Genomic DNA, 26,082 nt, shown 5'->3' on the forward strand with positions numbered 1-26,082 from the left:
CCCCCCAACAAAATTTGAACCGAGGTCCGGGCACGAGTGACGGCAGCTGAAAGTGGCCAGTGTGGAGAAGAAGGAAAGGATAGCTTTCTGTCTCAGGAACCAGGCCTCCATATAAAGATTTTTTTTTTAAATTCCTAATAGGGTGGGGTGAGGATGTGGGGGGTGGGGAGAAGCATACCGAAGCTTCTTCATAGAAGAATCCTCAAAGAATAAAATAATTTAGAATGTCTTCCTGCGGGAGGAGGCAAGGCTATAGCTAACAGCTAAGTTGTATTTATGGTAAGATTTTTTTTGGGTGGGGGGATGGAGTTTTAAACAGAAGTGACATTCAAAGCAGCATTTTTTAAAAAACATTTATACAATAATTGGAAACAAATGGTGGAAATTGTTCCTGTTACTGCTCTCATTTCATAGTCAACTAGGGTAATCCAGCAATGCATTATGTCTTTCCTTCTAGAATCATCTAAATCCTTAAAAAGTTATGTTTAGTCTCATAAGAAATGAAACTGCAAGTCAGATTGGTGTGATTATGACTGATGAGGGTTCTGAACAACAAAGACTCCGACAGAAAGAGAGTTTATAAGAACACACTGCCCTCCCCATTTTTAAAAGAGAATATTAACTCCATCAATTATTGAAAGGAATTATTCAGAGGCTCCAGACAGAACTAATTACGGCTTAGCGAGGTGCCAGAGCCGAGCCTGTGCTGTAATTATAAAAGTCCAAGACATTAGGAGTCATTTTTTTAAAAGGACGCTTGAGCACGGAATTTCACATAATCTTTTAAAAATACACCAGTTTTTCTTTGTCTGCTCTCTCATGTTATCTACACCTCCCCCACTGCCGCCCACTGTGCGCTGAGACACCTGAAGGCTAGACATAATGATCAACAGAGCTCCAGCCTGTCTGGACTCCAGCCAGGTCCCCCCCACCCCCCTTCTACAATCAAGGAGCTTGCACGCAATGCATGCCGAGCCTTTTCCACCACTATGTGCAGATCCGGGATGGAAGTCGTACACATACTGCGGAAAGATTAAAGACAACAATATCCCCTTTCTCCTACCCTAGACTCAAATTTTAACCCTTTCATTGCCTTTAAAACCAAGATGTCTCAAGCACTCGAAGGCAGGTCTCCAGGGACACTGCAACTCCTGCACCATTTCGCATAGAAGCACACGCCTCATTTGGTGTGGAAATTCCATCTCCACGGATCTTGGTAAAATATTTGAGGATTCACAGTGTGTTAACTAAACGAAAGAGAATTTGCTGGTGCGGGGAATGCATTTGTGAACAAACTTAAGCTGTATAAGATCGAGGGGAAGTCAGAGGTCTATGGGAAGGTTCTTACGAGCCTTGTTGAGAGACTGCAGAGGGTTTCTGGGGGTGCCTTTCTGTAAGCATCGTTCTGTTTGCCTCTGTGTCTTTTTCTCATTCTCTCTCTCCCACATACTTAAGGCGCACACATCAGCTAGAAAAACACATCACTCTATCACAACGAACCCAGGTTAGTTGGTGATGTCATCACAGATAAAATTTCGCCTTTGTGGGCAACATTTTCAACCACCTAGACGCCAGCGTCTGCTGGGTGTGTGCCCATAGGAAGTTCAAGTGTTTGCGGGGTTAACCAACACACACAGGAAAGCAGTCTTTTATTCGGAGTTATCTCTCTCTCTCTTGAAGATGTGTTTACAGGGCGATATGGGTGTGCTTCTTATGATATATGAAGTCAGAGTTCTGTGCTTCTAGGATGCCTTGTTTAATATGCTGATTACACATGTCAGAGGTGGCTGGATTTCAATATGAATAGATGAAATGAAAAGCGTTTTAAATTTTAAATTTTAAAATAATTTGGCTCAAAATTTTACAAAAGTAATAGTCATTATGAATTGGTGTTTGTCATTTGCTCTTAATTTTAAATGATTTTTACTATTAAAATTCCTTAAGGAAACAATCATTTATACAAATGATTTTGAAGTAATGCTCATTTTGTGCTTTTGTAAGTATGTATCTGGATTAGATGAAACTTGGATTCAGTGTTTGTGCAGGAGTTCACTCTATATTTCTCATTTCTACTTTGTGGGTCTTTCCTAAAGAGTCACTCACCAACAAGTGCTCAAATCTTTATTAACATACATATGATATTATTTTATTTTTCTTATGTCAAATGGAAGAAGGATGATTACTTTTGCCACACTATATGACTAAATTTGAGATAGAAATGGAGAAAAAACTACATACATTCTACACGTTAGCTATCAAGTTTTGATATGTAACTTATTAATAATATAAGAATTATGATATATTTGCTAGCTCAGACATTCCTGGCACTTGATATTCATTTTTGTAAGCTTTGAAATTCATTCTTTGTACTTCTAATTTAGAAAAGATTTTGAAAGCACGTGTCTGTGAACAATTGCACCACAGTATCAGCAGAACAACAGATTTATTTGCCAATGTATTATGTGATTGTTTTAAAGCAAGAGAATAAAAAAAATGCTTCATTTGATTATTGTTCAGAAAAGCATACAGTTGAAGAATTGACACATTTTGTACTTACAAAAGTAATCTATATAAAGTGAGTGGCATTTCTGTGCTGTACCACTCCTCTGTAAATAACTTTGTGTAAGGCATGACTTTATTTTTATGTAAACAATCCCTCCCAACACACACTGAAGTTCTGGCCTGTTGAAAAATAATTTAATTTCTTTATCCAAGAGAGAAAATGAACAAACTGTTTTTGATTCCGCCCTACTTTCTAAAAGCCAGACCTGACCTTGCCCTCTGGGGATACAGGTTACTAGAAAGGCATCTTTCAAAGACAAGAAGATAATGGGCTTGATTGAAATAGCTGAACGACGTAAGGCCAGTTCAAGAACAAATGGTGTTTCAGAACATAACTACGAACAAACAGTTTCCAATAGTTTATTCTCCTTACACAATGGTAATGGTTTATTGGAAATGGCAGAACAAACAGGAGATAGAAGTACCCAAAGAGAAAACAACCCGTGTTCTTTCATATCAGGGATGCATCAAGAGTCTTGGTGATCACAGGATGTTCTTACTGCAAGGCTTTTTGTTGTAGATCTAGCTGGCTGTGCTCCCCAGCATCAGCATCAGCTGTGGCCATGCGTCATTTATATTTAACATATACATTAGAATATAGGTTTGTGGTCACAATTCATTTTTGTTATTATACAAGAGTGTTTGAAATGTAGACTGTGACTATACTTTAATACAATAAAATTTGGGTAGTAAGATCCACTGGTTGGGATTCTTCTAAGTGAGAATCACGCTCAGGTACTGAATAAGTTAATTGGTGAGATACTACACACACACACACACACACACACACACACACACACACACACACACTACTTTCATAACTCAAAAACTTGAATCGAAATTTAGAGACCAGAACAAAAATTACTACAGAACTAGACTGTGTTTCTGAGCACTCCATTGATTCCTAAAAGTATACTCTGTGGTTATAATCTCTCATGAAGAGAAAGATTGTGTTTTTTATAGCCTACCCTGTAGGCTGATTGTGCACAGATGCCCAACCGTGTTCAGAGAGTGAAGGAAAGTCTGGTTGCAATGGCTAAGAAGGGGAACTGGTTCCGCTGCTTTGTGCTCCAAATTTTCTACCTCCAATCTGGACGCGTGCTGAACTCAAAATTAATTTGAATGAAAACTATCAAAGTTATTTTTATAACTTACAAAAGAGCCACTGTTTTTGTTAGATGCCCCGTGAAGGGAGAAGGGTATGGAAAGTGATTGACTGAGCCCTCTGCTTGCAACCTACTCAGGCCCAGAGAGACACTGGGGTCAGAGCAACTTGCGAATCACAGATAGGAAATGAATCAAATGCATATTTGGAAGTTTAAACAGAAACATTTAGGATATATATGCATATATATGCATATTGTTTTTACTGTTAAATGGATTTTGGGTTGATCTTCAGCACATCTTTTAAAACACCAATCCTTAGTTCAGCTGAAATAACTTTTTATACGTATAGCTAAAACCAGATGGCCACCCACTCCTTTCTTATTTAGATGAGACTCTTCCTTTCAATAACATCTTTCTTCCTGACCTGCTTAAAAATTCCAGCGAATGAAATCAGCACAGGATTTTCCATTCTAATTGAGCATGTGCAGAGGGAAGGCTGGGACAGACATCACTGGAGGCATTGTCAGTCTCTGCCTCAGCTCTGCCTTTGTACTTACCCTCCCTAGCCAACCCAAACTAGCTGAAAATATTGAAAATGTTTAACAGTGGAATAACTGCACTATTATTCTTTAGTTAGAATTAGTTGATATGATTCTCTCATTTATTCATAAAAATAAAAGAAAATATCATGTACTTTCACAGCTTCATTTTTTAAAAAGTACCTTAAAATAGTAGCAGAACAGTTGAAATGAGATAGGAAGGCACAAGTTCATGTTTATTTTCCTCATTGCTTAAGTAAATCATTACTATATCATATGTAGACATGATATATATTACTAGATCTGTATGCATTTTCAATTTTTATGGAAATATTAATTATTAAGATTTTTGATTTGTTGTATATGAATGATAAGAACTAAAAAATATTTTCCTTGATGTTTCTTCACACTTTTACTAGCAATAATACTGGAAATGGACAAGATATATATGCATGTATATAATATATGTATATATACATAATATATAGTTCAATGAATTATATACTATATATGTAAATATATAGTTCTTAGTTATATATACTTTGAAAGTGGATATATACTTGGGTAGGCCCCCATTTTTTTTGTTGTCAGGTTCATTTTAGGGATGTGGTAGTGCTGAGGCTTGAACCCAAGGCCTAGCACGTGCTAGGCACACATTTGACCACGGAGCTATACTCACACCTTCTTTTGGATAAATTCTTAACTCGAATCACTGCCTTTATATATTTTTTTTTCAGTTAAAGGTACTCTATTCTAAGTACAGTTTTGGAATGGCAAACTTGTGAGGTACTGACATTATTTTAACATAAAAACTTAGAAGAAGAGTTGAACTCAAGATGCACATTTTAAAAATAGAAATTAAGAAAATAAATATCAATTATTGGTGCCACTGAAAAATCCTGTAGAGGCTTCACAGCAATGCAGGCCCTGGATTCAAGGTTATACTCATTATTTGGGATATGGGGGCAACCTAGTATGTAACAAATATATTGACAAATATAGAGATTGACAGAGAGATGCTTACTCATAAGCCATGTTCATGCAAATGTTTGGAAAATGCGTCTTGGCAATGGTAACATCCATTACATTTTTTGTATCAAAATTATACAAATATCAAGATGGGCTGCCCATGCAATTTACAGTTCTGAAGGCTGTGCTCTGAGCCACTAATGCATGGAGTCAAGTCTTTAAAGTTCTGATAGCTGACTGCAACATCCTGGGAGTCGACTTGTGCTCCCATACATTAGACTGAGGACTGCCATGATGTCTTTAAGCATGTGAGCTATTCTCATATAAATATTTCTCATAATGACTTAGAATTTGAAAAGCCAGTTACAAATGTGAGTTCACTGATCTAATTTTACACAATTTTGTCTTACTCTATGTGACTATGTTTAAAATCTTAAGAGATCAAAACTATGAACTAAAAAAATGATAGTAACGTGCCAACTAAGATTTTAATTTATAAACAGCTATAGCTTATCTTTACCTTAGAACCACAGAGTTTATTTAATCATGAATCATAGCTAGGCTAGAGAAAATAATGGAGAATGGGATCACGGGTATTATTAAATTAAATCAGTATTGAAAATTTTCATCATTCATACTACATAATCAAGAAACAGTTTTAAATACAGATGATGACTCTAAGCAACTTCTATTTTCTTCTTTTCTGTAGTATCATTGGCTGCTAAGCAGGTCTTGATTCTGTGTGGTCAAGGCTGATCAAAAGTATTTAATGCAACAATAGCTCTACATCTCATTAAGCTAAGTGAGTGTTAGTATTTTTTCATTTTTGTAGGTTTGTGGTTGAGAGTCCCATTCTAATTTTGCCTCATCAATCCTAATTTTCATTTTGGTAAAAAAAATAAAATAAAAAATCCAGGAAAAATTATGGACAGTTATGGAATCTTGGCAGCTATGCAAAATGTCTGCCCTCACTATGGTCCCTTTCCTGTCCTGTGAAACTGTGGGAATTGACTCTGTGTTAGAGAACCATGGGAAACCCAGGTTCCCCATCAGCTCTCCCTGGACAGTTTGTACTGGTTTTCTTGCTTAGAGCCTTCTCCAGCTTAACCTCTCCTATACAGTTGATGCCTCCCATCCAGTCTGCTGTGCCCCAGCCATTAGTGCTCAGTGACGTTTGCCTCATCCTTCACGGAAAAACTTGTGGGTCATACACACACTAGTGCACTCTTGTGTTTTCTAATTTTATATCCTTAGCTGTAAAGGAAGTGGTGCTATATGAATAGATGTGAGGATAAATATAGGGGCTCATGCAGATGTCGCTGGCATTCTGAAAATCTGCAGTGTCGTAAATAACAAGCCACTGAATTTGCCTTTGCACCTCTCGCGTCTGTCACCCCCTCAGTGAGTCCACCTCCAAGTGGAAGACTTCTATCATTTAATAAGCTCAAGGTAGATGCCCAGTTTATTCTTGTGTTTTCCCCCTTGACTAAGTATATTTCTTGGAGGAAAATCATTGTTTAAAAGAAGCAAAGCCTCGTATTTTGAAAATAAAGGTTAAAGGAGAGATAATAAAGCATGCAACCATGAGATTAAGCCAATAAAATTATCAGGACACACTGTGTCACCTAACCTGAAGTTATAAGAGTCTCCGAATTTGGACATTTTCAGCACTCACATGCACATATAGAAACTCATATGCAAATTTAACTTCTGTGTGATAGTAAGTGGGAGGAAGACAATTCCTCTTAAGGTTTTAAGTGTTCATTTAAACTTACCACAGTGGAAGATGCATGAAAGACACACTTTTTGCTGATTGTGTAGTTTGATTGTCTTGATCCATTAGTCATTTACCAGAATAATATTCGAAACATTTTAGGCAAATAGGAATCCCTCAGCCAGCACTCTGCTTAGGAAACACTCAAGGTGCCTCTTCTCCTGGAAAGTGTTACAGATGTAAGCTAACAGTGACATTCATTGGTTAATAGAGGCATGCAAAGGGTTAAATTTCTAAATCTTTGCAAAGAGGTGGGGGGAGTTTCTGGAAAATAAAAACTAAACTAAAACCAGAGGCTAAGCTGCCAGTGATTTGGTTGTATTTATGGATTATACTCCATGTTGAAAAGAGAAAAATCAGATGTAAGATGACACTGCAGGGGGCGTCTGGACTTTTCACTAAGTCTGAAGTCTGTTTAGTCAATGCTTATTAAGGCCTGGTTTTGACCTTTGCCCCCTTCACTCGTCTCTGTTCCAGATGCAACATTTGTGCAAGTGCTTGGTCATTATTGGGCACTCTGAGCAAACTTCCAGTCCTGAATGATCAAAATATGTTGTAGTTATGGGAACATTTTTCTCAACTCTTTAAACTTAGACCTACTTCCTTTGTAATTAATTAGCAGTGAGCATGACTTTTCATTAAGGTACAACTGAGGTTGTTCAAGTACAACCGGAATATAAAGCACATTATTACACTGTAACTGTAATATATTTGAGAGGATATCTAAAGTAGCTATTTCTGTCTAAACCATGTATATCTCTTGGTAGGAAGTATAGATATTTTTGTTTAGGTATTTTTTTAAATGTATGCATGCTCTAAGCATATACTTACATTGCCTACTCTTAAACGATTAATTTTGTTTTATAACATGGAACTAAAAGAGAGATTAAAAATAAAAAAATAGCATTTTCTAAAACTTTGGAAAACTTTTAGCTATGAGATTTTTATAAGTTATAGTTATGTATTTATATCGTATTTGATAAATGTCAATAGTATAAGAGAAACAGACAGATTTATGCGTCTAAAATCCAATGATTAATTGAATGTATGAGGCATGAGATGGCCCCAAACTCAAACATAGAACAGAGAGAGAAAGTTAGATAGGTATTCAAAACCACATTTAAAAGATTTAGAATGTTGTTTTATTTTTCTGAAAAAACTTCTTTATTTAGCAGGCAACATGATTTAAGTTCACTCATTTTAAATGTATTTTTGAATTTTAAAGAAAATTAAATCCCTGATTTTTGTCTAAAAAAATGACTTAACATTTCATTGGCGTAACCATATACAAATGTTCCTTATGGATAGAAAAATATAGAGGAAACTTCATTTTAATTTTAAAGTATTTCAAATTACACAGGAAATTAATGGCATGATAGTACTTAGATTCGTGTTTCTACTTCAAAGATTTACAATTTTTAGTATTTTGTTTTATTTATTCCAAACAATTAAAGGAAAAAATGCACAGATTTTCCGGTTGCAGACTAGAGGCCAGTACTCTAGTGGTTGTTCATCTTTCATATCTGCATGTCACAGTTTAATCAGTTATATGTCAGAAGCTGTTAAAAAAAAGAGACATCACATGTAAAATTCCTAGTCAGCCTACTTAAAACTCATCTTAAATCAAGGAAGAGGAGTGGCAGATTGCTTGTGACTAAAATCTTCCTTTACGTATATAATTTGGTGACTATTGTGGTAAGACATTGAAAGAATTTTCTTGTGGCCTCCACTAACTTGGATGGCAGACACTGAGAAAACCTGCTTCAGTCTTCTCTTTCTGGGGAACCTGTGCAAGCCAATACTTTATACTGAGTCTTTATGTTGTGAAAGGTGTGGGTAGCAAGGCTCTGACTTCACGCTTTAGCATCCTGTTTACCACATTCCCCTGCTTTTAAAAAGGACCATGTATTAGAGTTATCTCCATGCATCAACACATTCGCCTCCTGCACTCCCTGAGCCGTTTGCAAGGATGCTTTATTTTAAAATACTCTGAGAAACTCTTACGATTAAGCTCAGCTTGGTATTTGAAGGAAATTCAGTGAATACAGTTATGAAAAGGAACACTAACATTGGCATTGTTTTTTGGTTTCTTCATTTTGAGTGACGTCCCGACCTTTAAGGAAAGGAACGAGTGCATTTCTGAAAAAGTTTCCGTTTTGTATGTGTTGACAGAAATTTGCATTAACCATATGGCGGTGCATTCTGATGCAGACTGGTCAGGGATCTTTCTGCACCTAGCCATTAGAGCATAAACCTCCGTCATCACTTAATGTCTTCTCTTACACAAAATGTAAGAAAGAGAATGTTAATACACATAGGTAAGATGAATTGTTTTCTTTTGTAGATTTTTTAGGAAATAAACTACTTGGGGAAAAGTATATGAGGACACATCTGCAGTAATTTGTAACTTAAACCAAAAATCTGAACACTTATAAAGAACAGACATATAGCTGAGGTACCTGGCTCAGATACGAAAGGTGGTTATAGATACAGACTGTATTCAGTGTCCATTTATAAACTGCACGTTATCCCAACATTGAGTAATTAGTATCCAGTAATAAATATTGACTCAAGACAATGGCCTCAAATGACCCAGAGAAGAGAATGAGGCATATGAAAGGCTCCATTCTTTTCTATCTTCTATTCAGTTTATCACAAGCTCCAGTAAACATAATCACTAATTTTATTTATGTGAGATATACGGGATAATACAATGTTTCTTTAAAAAGCATATTATTGATGCATAGCACATTTTAGATTATTTTTAGATATATTTTGTAGATAAAACCATTTATTCAAACATCACATTTTTATTACAGAGTACATTAAAAAGTATAGAAATCAGCTCTCATTATTTTATCCTAATACTTACAAATGTATATGCTGTCATTTCAACGAGGTTTTCCTTTCATTTGTTACCTTTGGCTACTTATATTCATTACCTATTAGTACTCTTCCACTACAGGTAATTACGTAGTCAGCCTCACACAATCGGCCATTTTTATTGCTGTTTTTCCAGAACCCTTGTTAATTCATTATCAGTCTCTCAAAATTGTCATGTGTGGTTCTCATTATGCTTACTCAGCAACTGAAGAACACCTTGGTGAAGGACCAAGAAAGGTTGCTCCTTTGGGATGCTGTGGCTCTCCTATGGACCTGGATGATGCAATGGTTCTCTATGGATCTCTCGTTTCCGATCAGTGAATGACAAAGACTGAACTAGATCTCCAAGATGTTTACAAATCTCTAAGCCATTATAGTGAGACCTCTCACTGCCTGATGACTTCTGAGCTCTCAAAGTAATCTATGTTATACAAGTGTTCCATCCTTTTAAAATACAGGTTCACATTTATATAACATCATCTGCTTTCGCTTACTTTGCTCTTAAAAATGTCACTGAGCTGTGGGTGTCGTCTGATGAGCAGCTTTCCTCGACCCTACTGCTTTCCTGAGGATAAGTGTCATCTGTGAAAATATCGTAGTTCAAATAGTTCTGATAACACATTTTGCTGATAAAGCAAGGGAAGTGGGGAAACCTTGCCACTCACAGGGAAAGAGACTGTTGAGTAGGAATCACTCTCTCCAGGACTCTCTGGTCATCTGAGCGTACTTAGTAGCATAGCAACGAGAGACCACGCTTAACTGCTATCATTGGAAAGTCATGGTTTGACCCAGGGATTCCCAGGTGCTGAATTAGACGGTACTAGAAAGAATCAAATAAAGAGTATTTTCTCAATGTATTATGAAATTACTAGGTTTTAATCTTGGCCTTGGCACTATTTTTATTACAGGGAAGCTAATCCTCTAGTGAATGATGAGAACTTTGCCAAGTTTTCACTGTGAAATTTTGCAATGCGAACTTGCTAAAATTCCTTGTTTGTGAGCAGCTTGCCTTGTAAAGTCTGTTAGTTCAGACTATGCGCAAGGTAAGCCAATTTACAATGGTAATGGGCGAAAAGAACCATGGAGATTTGAACTTAGAGTTTCCGATGTCAGACATAGAAATATTTTCAGAATCAGGACCACAGCATGAGTAATGGGAGCTCCTGGAGGAAAATATTATATCAAGTGATTTAAACAGTGATTGTCATATTCATTTCGGTAGTTCTCATGATATCTCAAGATATAAAAGTTTTAACTATGTTGAAATTATTTTTCTAGTGAGGTCCATATAACAGACATGATTATAAAACAACCATTCAAATCATGCCATGAATCTGACAGCCACAAATGTCTTACGATCTATTTGAGTGCCCAAACTATTTCTGCTTCTAAAGTAGTCGACAAACATAGAATTGAAGCAAATGGAATAGAATGGCTTTTTTAAAAACTCAGATGTACACAAGACATTTTTAATGGCTACATTTGGACTTGAATCCCATTACTTCTGTCAATTTTGAGTGTATAGGTCTTAATTTTCTTACAAGACATTTTTAAATGGAATGTTAAGCTAAAGAAAGAACTTCACTGGACTAGAAACTGCCAATGCCTATTAAAGTGTTAATTAAATGCAACAATTTGTTAATCAACATAAGGGTTCATGTTTTTTAAGGTCAATCATTTAAAGTGAAAATTCAGTGTTTAAACAATTTAGTTAGTGAAATGGTGCAACATTTATTTTCTATCAAAAATTCAAGAGATTACTGGAGGGTTAAAAAAACCTGAATCTGAGCTGGGTGGTGGTGGTGGTGCATGTCTCTTATCTCATCACTCAGGATATAGCGGCAGACAGATCTCTGAGTTTGAGGCCAATCTGGTCTACAAAGTGAGTTCTAGGACAGCCAGAGCTACACAGAGAAACCCTTTCTCAAACCACTGTGCCCCCAAAAGTCTGGGGATGGAGCAATGGCTCAGTAGTTAAGAGCAGGTAAGACTTATAGGGGACTCAAGTTTGATTCCCAGCACCACACACTTCTAGGATCCTCGCCCAGAAAATCTCAATGTTCTTTGCATTGATTTGGGCAATTTCTAGGGAGCATCATGAATCTGTCTGTCTGCCTCAAACATCATTAAAGTTAATTACAACTGAAGAAAAGATAAAAATAAGCCACTCTTTATGAGCAGAGTATACAAAAGTAGAGAGACAGTGATGGTCAGATTGATAGAATACAGGAATTTAATAGTTAAAACAAGGCTCTAAGAACAATAGCAAGTTTCAAAGCAACTGAAAGGAAGGAGGAGTCATTGGTAATGATCTAATGACCAGTTTCCCCAACTCAATAATCCTAAAATGCCACTGAGAATCATCCTACACATTATTTTATGTTACTTGGGTAATTCTAGGATTTACACATACTTAATTCCTCTTGTCATCCTTAAGAATTTCAATTATTTGGCTTTTTGTTCAAAGAGAAGCATCTTGGGAATGTCTTTTCTTGACATTTCAGGCCATTTAGGTTTGCAAAGCCATTTAGGTGTATAAGCTGACTGTCTTCAAATTTCAGATTTTTGACAAATGAAATGTCATGTAAACATAAAGAATATTGGTTTATTTCTTAAACATTGACAAAAAAATGCATGGTCATAACAGCATGGGACTGACTAAAGTTTCTGCAGTGTGTTCATTATATTATCCCAGAATCAAGAGTTTTCAGAAGGAAAATGTTCAAGTGTAGACTTATTTGTTTCCTCCAAGACAGAAGCCGAGTTACAGTTTCACATCTTAAAGCTTTTAGTTGAACACTTAGTAAGTCACGGGGGAGGTCTTATGTATCTCATCGAATTTCTGAGTAACCCAAAATTTGTTAGAAAAAAAATTAAATCAAAGAAATCAAGAGTCTTGAAAATTCTATATTCCTAAAATTCTAACTCCTAAAATGTCCATGAAATCTCTAAGGAAATATTGTCAACATATTTTTCAGACAATAAGAGCATGAATTATACATACATATATATATTCCCACTGCCTTATCCAGAGCTAATGCTCAATAGTTTTGATTGAGTCACATGCTTAGATTCAGCTTGGCCCTTTTGAAAGAATTTTAGTAGTTCCATTCTGTACCTCAGGGCTATTGCAAATGTATTAAGAGAAACTTAGTACAAGTGTAAAGGTTGTAAACATTTCTGAGAGAGGCATTACATCAGTTAGATAGACTTATAGAATATAGCATATTGAGTAGGTAAAGAAGATTTAAAAAGCAAAAACTGATAAACTATGAGGAATTGACTGGGCATCACAAAGGCTCCTTGAACAAATATGACTGCTATAAAAATAAAGTGTATATTTAGAACCAAGAAAGCATCAGACATTGCCTTCACTTTTGTACCCCTGGTGTACCCCAGGCTTCAACATGTAGGCCCAGTCCAAGGCTCAAAATTGAGAGTTGTGAATCTGAGAAAGGGACAGGTGGGGAGGGGCGAGAGGGGAGGAGTTAGAAGGGGAAAAGAGAGGGAGAAGCAAGGGAAGAATAACCAGAAGGAATTGCATTATACCCATGAAATTGTCAAAAAACCTAACTTAATAAAAAAAAAAGTGGCATATTGTCTGCACGGGTCATAGGTTATTATGGTGTATATCAAGAAAGATTAGTATACAGAAATATTACCAAAGTAATTTGGCTTTTTGTGATGTCTAAACACATCCCTTCTCAGTCTTCCCTGGAACGGAACTCATTAGACATCTGACCTGAACAATCAAGTATTGATTACCCATGATAATATGAGAAAAAGCTACATCCTTCTTAGAGTTTATGCCAGCTTGCATTTTAAAGTGCATTACTGGTTTGATGTTCTCCCCACCACACAGTGACTAAAAATAAAAACAGGAAAATAAATCATTCAGATGCATAGGTAGGAGTCTCTCACTTCAGGTTCTAGTCTGAGCCCTTAGGTATTACAACATTTGGGATTTATTAACTAGTCACTGTCTTTAAGTTACTTAATGGGATTTATGTGAAGAAAGTATAATATGTATGTGTGTGTATGCATATATACATACATATATATGATTTACTTATATACTTTTATACACATATTTACTTATATATACATATATACTTATTTACTTATATACTTATACAACACACACATTAATAAATCATACATATGTGTATGTATATAATAGATATATGACTAATTAGTCGTATATATACATATGTATATAATAAGTCATATATATATACGATATGTTGTACGATTATCTAATAGGATGGGACATGTGCCTATATCCTGTGATATGCACTTAAAGGATGCCTGGTTGTTGCAGATGTGGAAACAGCAGCGAAGACATGAGTTCTTTTTAGGAAGTCTGGTCCTTCTTGTGCAAGCAGACTGCTAGACTACATCTTCTGTATGATTTTTATCAAAGATAATATTTGCAACTAAATGAGTTAATATATCCTTATTCCCTTTGTGTTTCCCTGTACAAATAATTTTAAGAAAACACAGTCAAGAAGTTAACAACTTAGCACCCATCATCCCATCATTCTGGTCATTTTTGTCACAACTTTTGATTACTAGTTTCTATTCTCACTCTTCTGGGTTTTTAGTCCTTAGGGGTTTTTTGTGTGTGTGTGTGTGTGTGTGTGTGTGTGTGTGTGTATGAAGAGGATGTGTCCATATGAGTACAGGTACCCATGAGATGCCAGAAACATCAGATCCTCTAGAGCTGAATTTATAAGCAGTTTTAATTCACCCAATGTGAATTCCTACAAAGTTTTTAAGCTAAGACAGTTTCCAAGCTAAAATACATGAAATTATTTTATAAAGAAAATAAAAATTAGGCTGGCAGCAAACAAATGAGATGGAAGCCAGATGTGGGCATTCTGACTGGGGAAGAGGCACAGAGCTCCCAGGGCATCCAGAAATGAAGTCGACAGAGCTAATCGGTCATAAAGAGATTCAGGTGCACAGTGACTTCAAGTGCCATGAGAAGCATTCTCTGCTGGTCTGCACGTTTCTCTCATTTCTATGGAAGTGACACTTCAGTAGGTTTCCCAATAGCGATCATAACAGGCACAATGATGTGCTCTCTGGAGTGTGTTCTCCCTTTCTGACAACATAGCTGATTTTCCGTAATGAGCCTTTTGTTGTCAGTGTGGCTTTTTATTAGCATTGCTGAAGCACTGGTAGGTCTTCCTGTCGTCAGATTACTTTCTTTAATGTATTGCTGCATTTCTTTGCCTTAGTACAACCAGCTTCAAGGGATTTGACTAACCGAGTAAAGCCTTTATGCGACTAGGTAGCAAATGCTTTTATGGGATGGAGGTTTCCTTTACTGAGAGATTAGTGAAAAAATAAGATTTTTGTTTTTAAACGCTGGGACTTGAACCCAAAGCCTTGCACACGCAAATGGGGCTGCACCTGTAAAAGGAGAATTGTATTCTTCTCTTCATTTTTAAGGTTTTTGTTTTGTTTTTGTGTTTGTCTTATTAAAAAGAAATGCCATCTCTAGATTAATGAAAACACTCAAGGAAGAAGCAAAGAAATCATCATACATAACGAGAGGAGGAATCAACCTCCACCTTGATTCTTGATGTGTTTTAAAATAATAAAGGATTCAAATATTTTGAAATAATAGCATTTACAAAAATTAGTAAAGTACAAGAAAAAGAAAGTTATTAAAGTTATTTGTTTATAGTCAAGTTTAAATTGCCTCATAGAAGGATGTGTTTTCATTGTAAGTCTTAACATATATTTATTTGACATATTACCATCATTTTTTATAGACATTGTCATTTTCTTTAGTATAATGAAAAACTATAATTGATGATTTTATAAGAGGAAATAATGATAACTTCCCAAATTATAGAGTACTATACATATATTATTGAACCAACTTTTTAAGTGGCACATTACAGTAAGCTTATGAGATATATATGTGCAGTGTGTTGGCAATATGAGCTCCTGTACAGAAGCAAACATTTGTTTCAAGCTATGTATTGTTTGAAACACCTTGCCCTGTTGAGGCAATAAATTACACCATCTTCCCCACTTACACTTGGCAGCAGTGAGAAAGTCAAATGAATGGAAATAGACTACCACTGCCATTCCTGGGAGAGTAGCTGTTTTGTTCAATGTGGCCCTTACTTTCAAATATGTAGACTGAAAAATTGCATCATGGGATATCTCATAAGGTGACTGTGATGTTCCACTTAAAAACCATCCAAAAACTTTTACACCACGTAGAAGTATCAGTTCCTTAGGGGATAGGAAAGTGAAAATGTGGATGGAGTGAGACAGAGACAGGGTTAGTGTAGAGAGCAGAAAAAGACATGGTAATATTCATGCTCATGTTCCCAGGCTTTTCTTCCAAACTTCTTTATTATAACATAAGTAGAGTGTGGAGCAAACTGAATGAAAGAGCTAAGAATGTTTGGTTGGTAGAGTTGTTTGCATAGGAAACATTGGGAATAAGAATCATGTCTTCAAAGGTGTTTTATAAAAATGGAAAGGCAGACATAAATTATAAAAAGAGAATTTTAAAGAGAAAAACAAAAATGTGTTTCAATCATTTATTGACATTATAAATATAGCAAGCAAACTATATGTACACACACACACACAAACACACACATGCACATGGTTATAGAAGGAGTGGCTTTACTACCTAGAAGAATTGAAGTGGTTCCCAGAAACTTAACCATAGGTAAAGAACCACTGAAAATTTACACCAGAGACCTACACAACCTATTTTTCCAGAAATGGCACTTTGAATTGCAGAGACAAAACAATCAATCTTCCCTTCAAGCTACCCTTCGGAGGACTGCTCTCTCCAACTGCTCTTCACCCCTATACCAACTGACTTTCTAATCTCATCCTCAAATGGAGCATAGCTTTTAAACACACTCTTCCCTTTTATACATCAATAGGTAGTCCCAGTAAAATTGTCTAATGTGGATGCTTAAATGATAGAATATGGGGAAATATCTAGGAAAATACCTCATCGTGTAAAAAACTACTTGAGATTCATATCCTCTGACGATGTATGATAGAGTTGAAAGTGTTTTCTCCCACTCATCCAAAGAAAAGGACCTCTGTAGCCTAGCTGTTTTTCTATATATTATCACTTACTTTGCAGAGCATTTGTTGAGGAATCTTGGTTTAGTCATGAATTTTTTATTTCTTTCCTCCATTCTTTTCTGTTCTTAGCTATTCTACTACTATCTACCTTTTGCTATCCAGGGCAGCTAACAGCAGATCGGCCATAGCATATACCTGAAATAACTTAAAATGGCCACTATTCAGAGCATTTTTAAGAGGCATGGAATTGAGCATTAAGAAGGCTAGCTCTATACTCTGGACTAATTTTAGCATAAGAATATCGATTATACATCCAAGAGACATCCATTGGCTTAGCTGTAAAATGATTCTAAGGAGTCTGGGGCAGATCGACTAAGGTTTTCTAATATCCAAAGAAGCTTGTCAGTATTCAGATAGCCATCTTCAAGACAGAGAATCTTCTTGCATTCAGCTTTTTTAGGGAACAAAACTAACAGAAATTCTCATGGTGTGAGGGATGAAGGATTGCCTCAAACACTGTAGGTGATGACAAACACCAGAATCTGCAGGGTTGGCCAGTTATAGACTGGAAGACAGGAATAGCTGCAGTTTGAATGTAAGGGCAACCAGGGGCTGGCTGACTTCTCATCACCCATGTGTTTTACACAGCATCCTTTCTTCAAAGTGAAACTCAGCAAACACGCAGATTACGTTCTTCTGGGAATCCCCTTTGTGCCATTGCATGTGATTCTTTTGCACAACCGTGTTTTGCAAGCTCTTTCATTAAAGAGTTAACAGCCAAAGATGGCAAACCTAAGTATGGGAGGATGGAGTTTACCTTTTAAGAGATGAATTCAGGAACTCATTCACATGAGTTACTTCGGATTTCCTGAAATGAAATACTAGAGATAGAGTGTGAAATGTAATGTTGTTAGTCAAGGAATTAAAAGTAAATAGCCATTCCCCCTCCTTAGCCCTGTCCTTACAGACAAACCAACCATTGTGGTTTCAGACTAAATGTAATGTTATGCCTGTATTTAGAAAACACACCTGTAATCCCCAGGAGAGGGACTCTCACTAGTCATCCTTGAATTCTCGGGAGCTTGCACAAAGAAGGGATGAATATGTGCATTCCCAGCAACTCTCAGAGCTGCTCTTCCTTGCTAAGGATCCAGTTTCCACAAGAATAGTTAAAAAGTAACCAACAATGGCAATGAAAAGGATTGTGCTTTTGTGTATGCCGAACACAGTGTTCTTTTGCTATAAATTGGACGAGATCAGGAAACTTATAGTGGAGTCACAATTATTTGCACATGAGAGACTACATGTTGACTCTCACTATAAATACCAAAATAGAAGAACAGTTTTCTGCAAGGGTCTTTAACAAGTGCCCCAAGTTTCTCCTCCCTGGGCATGCAAAACTAGAAGTACTTCACTGTTCATGCACATGTACATATCTCACCATATGGGCTAAACCCTGACAACTTTAACACATTTAAGCAGTGATAGCATGTGTCCCTCATATCCTGATTACAGCAGTGTCAAAGAATGGTTTAAAGATTCTGTCATTTCTATCTGCAAGAGCTCAAAGCTGGTCATGTGGCTACTCTTCTCAGTGGTATAGATTACTTGGTGACCTCTCTAATCTACTTTGGTCTTTGAGAATTTTTTTCAGTTTTTAAATTATAACCTGGAGAGAAGAATAGAAATAATTTTTGCTTTAAGAACACATGTCCACTGTATATCTAGGTGTATTTAGCTTTTAGAGAAGAGTTAAAACCCTCATCTATAGAGAGTGTGAGCGTATAAGCACTCATACCCTAAGCTTTCCTATCATTATGTGGAGCTATTGTTAATCCCATATACCTTTCAAGTATGCTTATGCTATTTCCTCCTATTAAAATGATTTTTTTCCTTACTTCTTTTTGAACATTCAAATGCAGTCCAACTGAGATTGAATTATCTAAGATTCATCTCCCCTAACCATACTTGACAAATAGAACCCTTTTAAAGTCCAATAACTTTATATCTCTTTCCTGTTCGTGGTACTTACCGTATTTTCCTTTTGTAGTATCTCTTCATCTTTTGAAGACTATTCCATAAATGGAGGTCTCATTTACTCAACAGAAGCCCTTGATGCAGTGAATGCCAAGTGAATATTTATTGAAATATTGAATTAATGAGTAAGGACTTAGAGAAAAAACAACCATGAAGACATCAAAGAGGCACTTCTATGACTGAGATATCTCTAGAAATATTGAAAGTACTAAGTTCTTTCTGCCTGAATGATAGCATTCAAAGAACCTTATTTATTTCAACAGTATGAATAAAAATAACCTTTGTAATTGAAATTCAGATCGGAGTTGTTTGATTTTTATTATATAAATTCATTTTTCTTAATTTCCATGACTTTATAAGTCTGTGTTCAACAAATGGCCAGTATTGAAGATAATGCCATCAATCATTACAGAGTACACTGGTGAGCTCATCAAATAAGCCATGGACAGGCATTTTAAAATAGAAGTACCATTATATGACCAGGAGAAGAGATGACTGGGAAGTTCAAGAAATAAATATAAGTCAAAGAGGTCATGTGATCTCTATACTTCTATGTCTGATTGTTAGCTATTCCTTTTCATTCAACAAATATTTATTGATCACACATTTAACTCCTAGCAGTCGTCTCAATGTGGAGGAGATAATGGTAAACAAATGGTTAGCAAGTTCCTAGCTCACCATACAGAGATTCTAGAATATAACCACGTATGCCATAAATACTGAGATGAGAAATCATGGACCAGTGAAGGTGAGCTTAGAGCTTATATACATATGTGTTGAGAAAAATGCACCTAAGATGTATTTTACCTAAGTCGTGAATGGAAAGGTTTGGGAAAAACATCAACTCCAAGTATTTCCAGACCAGAGACACACGAGTATAAATGGCCTGAAATGCAAACGGCACTATGATGAATGGAGAAAAACAAATAGGCCATCATAGTCAAAAGAGAGTGACTAGGAAGGGGATGGTAAGAGACGCAATGAAGAAGTGGGTGGGTGGGTCATGTAGGGTACTTATAGCCTTGGGTAAGATTTGGGGTTTTATTTTAAAGCTGATAAAGAGTTTGAACTGTGGTCTGTGTGATTTCTCTTTTATGTCAACAAGACAGCCTGACTGCTGTTGGAGAACAGGTCCAGAGGGATGGTGTAAGGGTGAAGCATGGGGCCTATTTAGAACAGTGTGCTTCCCCAGGGTTTGCATGGCAGTGAGATGTCAAGAAGTAGCTGGAGCTTGGAAATAGTTAAATTGGCACCAAGGTTTTATTTTTCCCCAAGACTTGTACTAAGGTTCAACTTGATGTAGATTTAAAAAGTGTCCTTATGAGAAGGTTCCATTGTATTACATTCATAGGATAATTATTCTCCAACTTATTCTCCAGGGAGCTCAATGTCAGGATTAACCCAGCTCTTGGAGAGGCCTGGGTGACATGCTTTGTGTCACAAGTCATGCCAGATCCCAGAGCTTCAAAACTACTGTTCTGTCCACTAAATTTCACATTTTCCCTGTGTTTTATTCTACATATCCAAGAAGAGATTTGAGTTAATACATAAAGTATTTTTAGCAGAATTTGGAAAAAATGAATTTTAAATGACTGGCTTCATAAAGAACTTCTAATTTGTTTTGAGAAAATTGGCATAATGATTTTCAGCTATGTTTTAGATTTTGTGTACTGAAAACCCATGCGCAGCAAGTCATTTTGAGTATCTGTAGCTAGCACTCTATAGAGGGCCATGTTGAGTCTCTGTGAGCCATGTTATCTGTGTTACTTGGGTTTCAAATATGTGTATTTCAAATTTGCATAGTCATAAAAAAGGTACCCAGAGATACACTAAACAAGTTGTTAAATGTTAAAATGTAAGTTTATTACTAGTTCTGATTATTGACATATTTGGTTAATCTGATACATTATCCAAGGACATGATTTTTTTGTCCCAAAATACCTCTTTAACCAACCATGCATTTCTTGAACACATTAATAAATTTCCTAAAAGATTTCATTATAATGACCATATTGTACTAGAGAATGCATATTATCAGAATGGAGTTCCTGCTTGTTCTTTTCTTATTATTTTGAATACAATTTTAATAATTTTTAGGCACTTAGGTGTTTAGCATGCTAGAACATGCTACAGCTGCTCAGATTTAATCAGGAAATGCAGACCCTGGTACTAAAGTCTTCCCTTCACATACACGTGCGTCATTTCCCCCACCACACACACCATGTTCATTTCACATGCTCTAGAAGGCTCACCTTTGACTCATGGAGACTCTCTGCCTCCTGCGTCAAATATTCACCTCATTCTTTTTTTTTTTTTTGGTAACCTCCTCCTCTGGAAACTTAATGTGCTGTGCACCATTTACAGCCTTCATTTGCTCTGCCAAGAAAGAAATAGAACAACAGAGAGTTGGACATGAAACATGCTTTCTAAATAATCAGTGAAGTTCAGTCTAACAAGCCCCATCTCCCACCCCAAAAAAGCAAAGCAAAGCAAAGCAAACAAACAAAAAACTCCTTTTTTTCCATTAGTCATGGGAAGCTAAATAATTGATTATTTAACGATATTACCAATGCCTTATCCTTAGAGGGAAAAAGTGAGCATCTTGTACGTGTTAAAGATAATTTTAGCCCCCTACTCTCCTCTAGTAATGATGTATGATGTCTTAGGTATTTCTTTATTCCCTTTAATTTTTTGGTTGTTGGGTTTTTTTTTTTGTTTTTTTGTTTTTTGTTTTTTTACCAATTCTGTCCTTAGTGTATGGGTTGACTCATTGATCAGAGGAAGTATGTGAGTGTGGGAGGCAGTAGACTGTAGGGGGTAGGAAGTTCTTTTCTTCTGTCTGAGGTTTCTTGTGTGGAGTAGAATATCTCTAGTCTAGGACTGCCTGGACTAGAGAAAGAAGGCCCATCAGCTATAGAGAACCAAGACCAGGTGGAGCGTTTTCTGAGAACACTGACACTCCTTACAAGGTGTGTCAGTTTTGTTCCAATGAAAACAGTTTCTCTTTAATGTTCCCGTGTTGGAGGGAAGGGAAAGCCATGCTTTTTCTCACTGCAGAGGCACTGCAGTGGATGCCCACACATTCGCTGAAATGTAGTTTGTAATGGCAGCTATTGACGCTCGAATCTGTCTTTTTGGAGATAATGTTTATGAAATTCCAGTATGCTTAAGCACTGTTGAAAATTTTATATGATATGAAAAGATTATGAAAGAGTGATTCCAGTGGGTTCAGAGAAGAGGACAATAGAATGTGGTAACATTCCTCAGGCCTAGGATCCAGCAGGTTCCAATGTCATTAAAATATTCTATCTCTTAAAACCACAAATATTTTAAATATTTAAACTTACTAAGCCTATAACAAGCATAAAAGATATTTTTTTCACAGGACACAAGGCCATAGACAAATACTTCTTATTTTACAGATGGAAAACTAACAACATAACATGAAAATAAAGAAATTCTTTGTAAATATAGTGTACTGTTAATCACTGCTATAATTCACAGTGTTAGGAAAAATTTCTTTTTAAAACATATTGCTACATGATGAATGATAAAAAATTATGACTAAAAGAAAAAATAAAATTTCAATTTTTTCCAATTTTTATTCAATTTTTTTCAATTTTTATTGTTTTGCTTTGAGCATTTTAGCGAATTACAGGACTTAGTACAATAAACTAGAGAGTGGAGGCAGAATTCGTCTTCCAATACACCTTTCTTCCTAGATATAAAGGACTAAAGATGACTCTTCCTACTCTAGGATGTGTGAGAACCCAGTGAAGTGATCGGATTTGCCAAATATATAGGCACACCACCTGTTTTTGAGAGTGATTGGTACTAGGTAGGAAACAAGGGATCTCTAGACACAGGCAGAACTGTTTTGCCTGCTCATCTATAGGTGGGTGTAAGCATGCTCCCTCATCCTGAAGAGCAGAACTGAAAACTCGGGAGCAGCTGCAGCCCACACAAAATGGTGTAGCACCCAATCCATTCAGGAGCTGCCCGCGCATTCTCTCACTTTCTAAGGAGGAAAGCACATGTCTCATGTGAGATTAAGTTTTCAACAATTCATTTACCAGACAGCAAGTAAAATTTGAGATGAATCACATGTGCTCGGATTTTCTACAGACTATTCAGAGAATCCAGAGTTCGTTAACACTGGGACTCTTTTCAAGTAACATTCATGTTTCTTACTTAGATTTTAAAAATAGTAATAATACAACTTGTAGTTAAAACTGCCTTCTGAAATGACCACAGACTTTTGTCAAAAACAAAACAAAACATTTTTTAAAATGTATTATAGGAGGTTATTATGAATTCTTGCTAAACCACTAAGACAAATGCTATGTTTTTGCTTTCTAAAATTAGAATTTATGAACATAATTTTCTATGTCTGGCAAATTGGATTTGCTTCTATTTGTAAATGGTGGGAAAGAACCCGATGGGCAGCAATGAAACCTCATTGGCTCTTGTTATAAGGCAGACAAGGCTTTTGATTATATTCTGAGTAGATTCTGTTACTTATCATGGGAAAAGTCAGTGTTATTCTGATATTTAATTACATTATATATGTCCATTCCTGACTTATAATTATACTGCCTGTAAAATTTTAATTGTTAGTTCAGCACAGGACCATTACAACCATCAGTTGTTTATGATTGAAAAGACTTTAAAAATTGCTCCTTGGTCTTAATAATTTCTGCTGCTAGCACATTATTAGCAAAACAACGTGGTTTCTTCCTGTAGGCTCAGTGTATATTACAGGTTACAGTGTTTAGAAAAAACGACAAAGACAGGAAATGTATAGGGATGTGGTCACTTAAATACACAAAAGGCAAGACAAAAGGATCCCGAGAATTTGAAAGAACATCACTATTTGGGGAACTGGGAGACAGTATTAGATGTCTGCTTGATGATAAACAATCTTCAGAAGGAACGGGAAAGGAATGTCCAAACTTCTGAATTATCTTAAAGAAATACACCAAAGCTCTAGCTACTTCACCCCTCTTCCATGTATCCTGTTCCAGAGGATTGCCCAAGTCCCAGTTGATACTTTTCAAACTCCGGAAGCTTTCTGGCTCCCACTACAAATTCGTTCTGTACCAGATGTGCTACATTGTTGCTAAAGTTAATTCTTGCCAGCTTCCTTCTAAACCCAAGCATTTTTATCTTTTTAAAGTATTTGATAAAGACAATTTGTACGTGAACAAATAGCAGACTCAAGACTGGGGAAGTTTTTTTTGTTTTTTTTTGGTTTTTTTTTTTTTTTGTTTTGTTTTTTTGAGGCAGGTAACTGAAAATGAAAAGCAGAAGAAAAATAGAAAAGAAAACAGAGAAACCCATCTGTCACTCACGGGAGGGATGAACAAACAGGAGAGTGAAACCCTGGTGTCCATACTGTTTGAAACTAAGCTGAGGTCATTTCCATAGACCTAAATGAGTGACTTTGCTTCATAAATCTTAGCTCTCCAGTCAGGGGTCTTGTAAACTCCGGTCAGTGAGACCTCCACTGAACTATGCCCACAGCCTCTTTTGATATAGACATTTGTCCAAGTCTGGGGGAATAAATAATACCACAGTTCATACACTATAATATTGTTTTCATCTACATCTCATTTTCAAAAAGTAAAACAAACTTTGTTGTTTCGTGTTCTGAGATGGATTCTTGGTGTGTACCTCAAGCTTCCCTAGAACTCACCTGAAGACTAAGTTTGTTTCCAAGTATGGTGACCTTCTTTGTCTCAGCCCCCTAGTGCTTGGATGACATGCATAGCCACCACTACATTCTTACTACTTCCCTACAGGAGGGAGATGTTTGCTGGGTCAGTTATGCACAAAGCTTTTTGTGGTTCTCTTTTTAAAATATACTGAATTTCCTGTTAGCCTCTTTGAAGGACCATCATGCTCTGCTGGAGCCAATGGAAGGAAGGAAATGTTCACCTTCAGAGCCATCAACAGTTCTACACAACCTGAGAAATCAGCCTAACCAGGTCTTGGTGGCTTTGATCACACTACTGAACACTAACTCACAGCCACGACATACTTCTTAGGAAAAATCATTTTGACAAATGGACATCTTTAAATATTACAGCATGAGCATATGACAGAGTGTGTTATCCTGTAAAAATAAGTAATTGAAACTTCTTCCTCCTCTTCATATTTTTCCTCCTCCTTCCTCTTCTTCCTTTCCCCTTCTTCCTCCTCCTCCTTCCCCTCTCCCTCCTTTCTTCCCTCTCTTTTCCCAACCTTAGAGTATTCAAACCCAGACATAGCACCCATCTTACATATTTATAACTACAGCCCTTATTTGCTTTCATGTAAAATTACATTTAGTATTTACAAACTAATATATAATAAACTCTGTACTTCATTCTTAAAAAGCTTCCAAGAAGATCTTTACTTTAAAAATAAAGGAACGTATTTTATGCTTTCTAAAACACCAACTTATAAATAACATGCATCTGTCTCTGTGGGGGTCTGAAAGAATACTACACTATTGAATTTTTGCTAATAATCAGTACTGTACATTGTCCATCTTATCCTTAACCAAATATGCCTTAAATATATAGCACTTTAATTCTTGCATATCTTTCTTACTTCTAGGCTTTCTAAAATTTTACAGCCTAGAAGATTATCTTATCTTTAATTTAGTAAAACTATATCTTTATTTTGTCTGCCTTGACAAAACTACATTCTTATTTTTCCAACTTAACTGTTTTTAAATGCTCATTTCATTGCCTACAATTTACACAGTTAATATAGATGCTAGATAGATAAATTCAGACATATTCACTTCATTTTATCCACATGCAAACACACATGTGTGCACACACACACAAACACACACACACATACACACACATACACACAAATATTTAGGCTCATTTAATGTTTAGTGCAACTTCACTGCTTTAAATATATAGGTGCTGAAGGATTAGCTAAGATAACAAGGTTTACAATTCTATGGTTATGTATGTGCATATGTATTACATATGCTCTGCTATGCAGAACATTTTTTTAGTCTCATCTTTCTGGAACTAAGGCCTGGGTTTGCTGGGAGCAGCTAGGAAAGTACATGCCTGCAGCTCTGTGGTGCCGTGGAGATGTGTTTTGCTCTGATACAATGGCCAGCATGCA

The 26,082-nt window shown here is 36.2% G+C and overlaps 1 long non-coding RNA gene across 2 annotated transcripts in view; it reads left to right on the forward strand.

Moving 5' to 3' along the window:
- The window catches only part of LOC116100021, a 47,367-nt gene that overhangs the window by 782 nt on the left and 20,503 nt on the right, over positions 1 to 26,082 (forward strand). The window lies entirely within an intron of this gene.

Source organism: Mastomys coucha, unplaced genomic scaffold (genome assembly GCF_008632895.1).
Source record: "Mastomys coucha isolate ucsf_1 unplaced genomic scaffold, UCSF_Mcou_1 pScaffold1, whole genome shotgun sequence".
Lineage (NCBI taxonomy): Eukaryota > Metazoa > Chordata > Mammalia > Rodentia > Muridae > Mastomys > Mastomys coucha.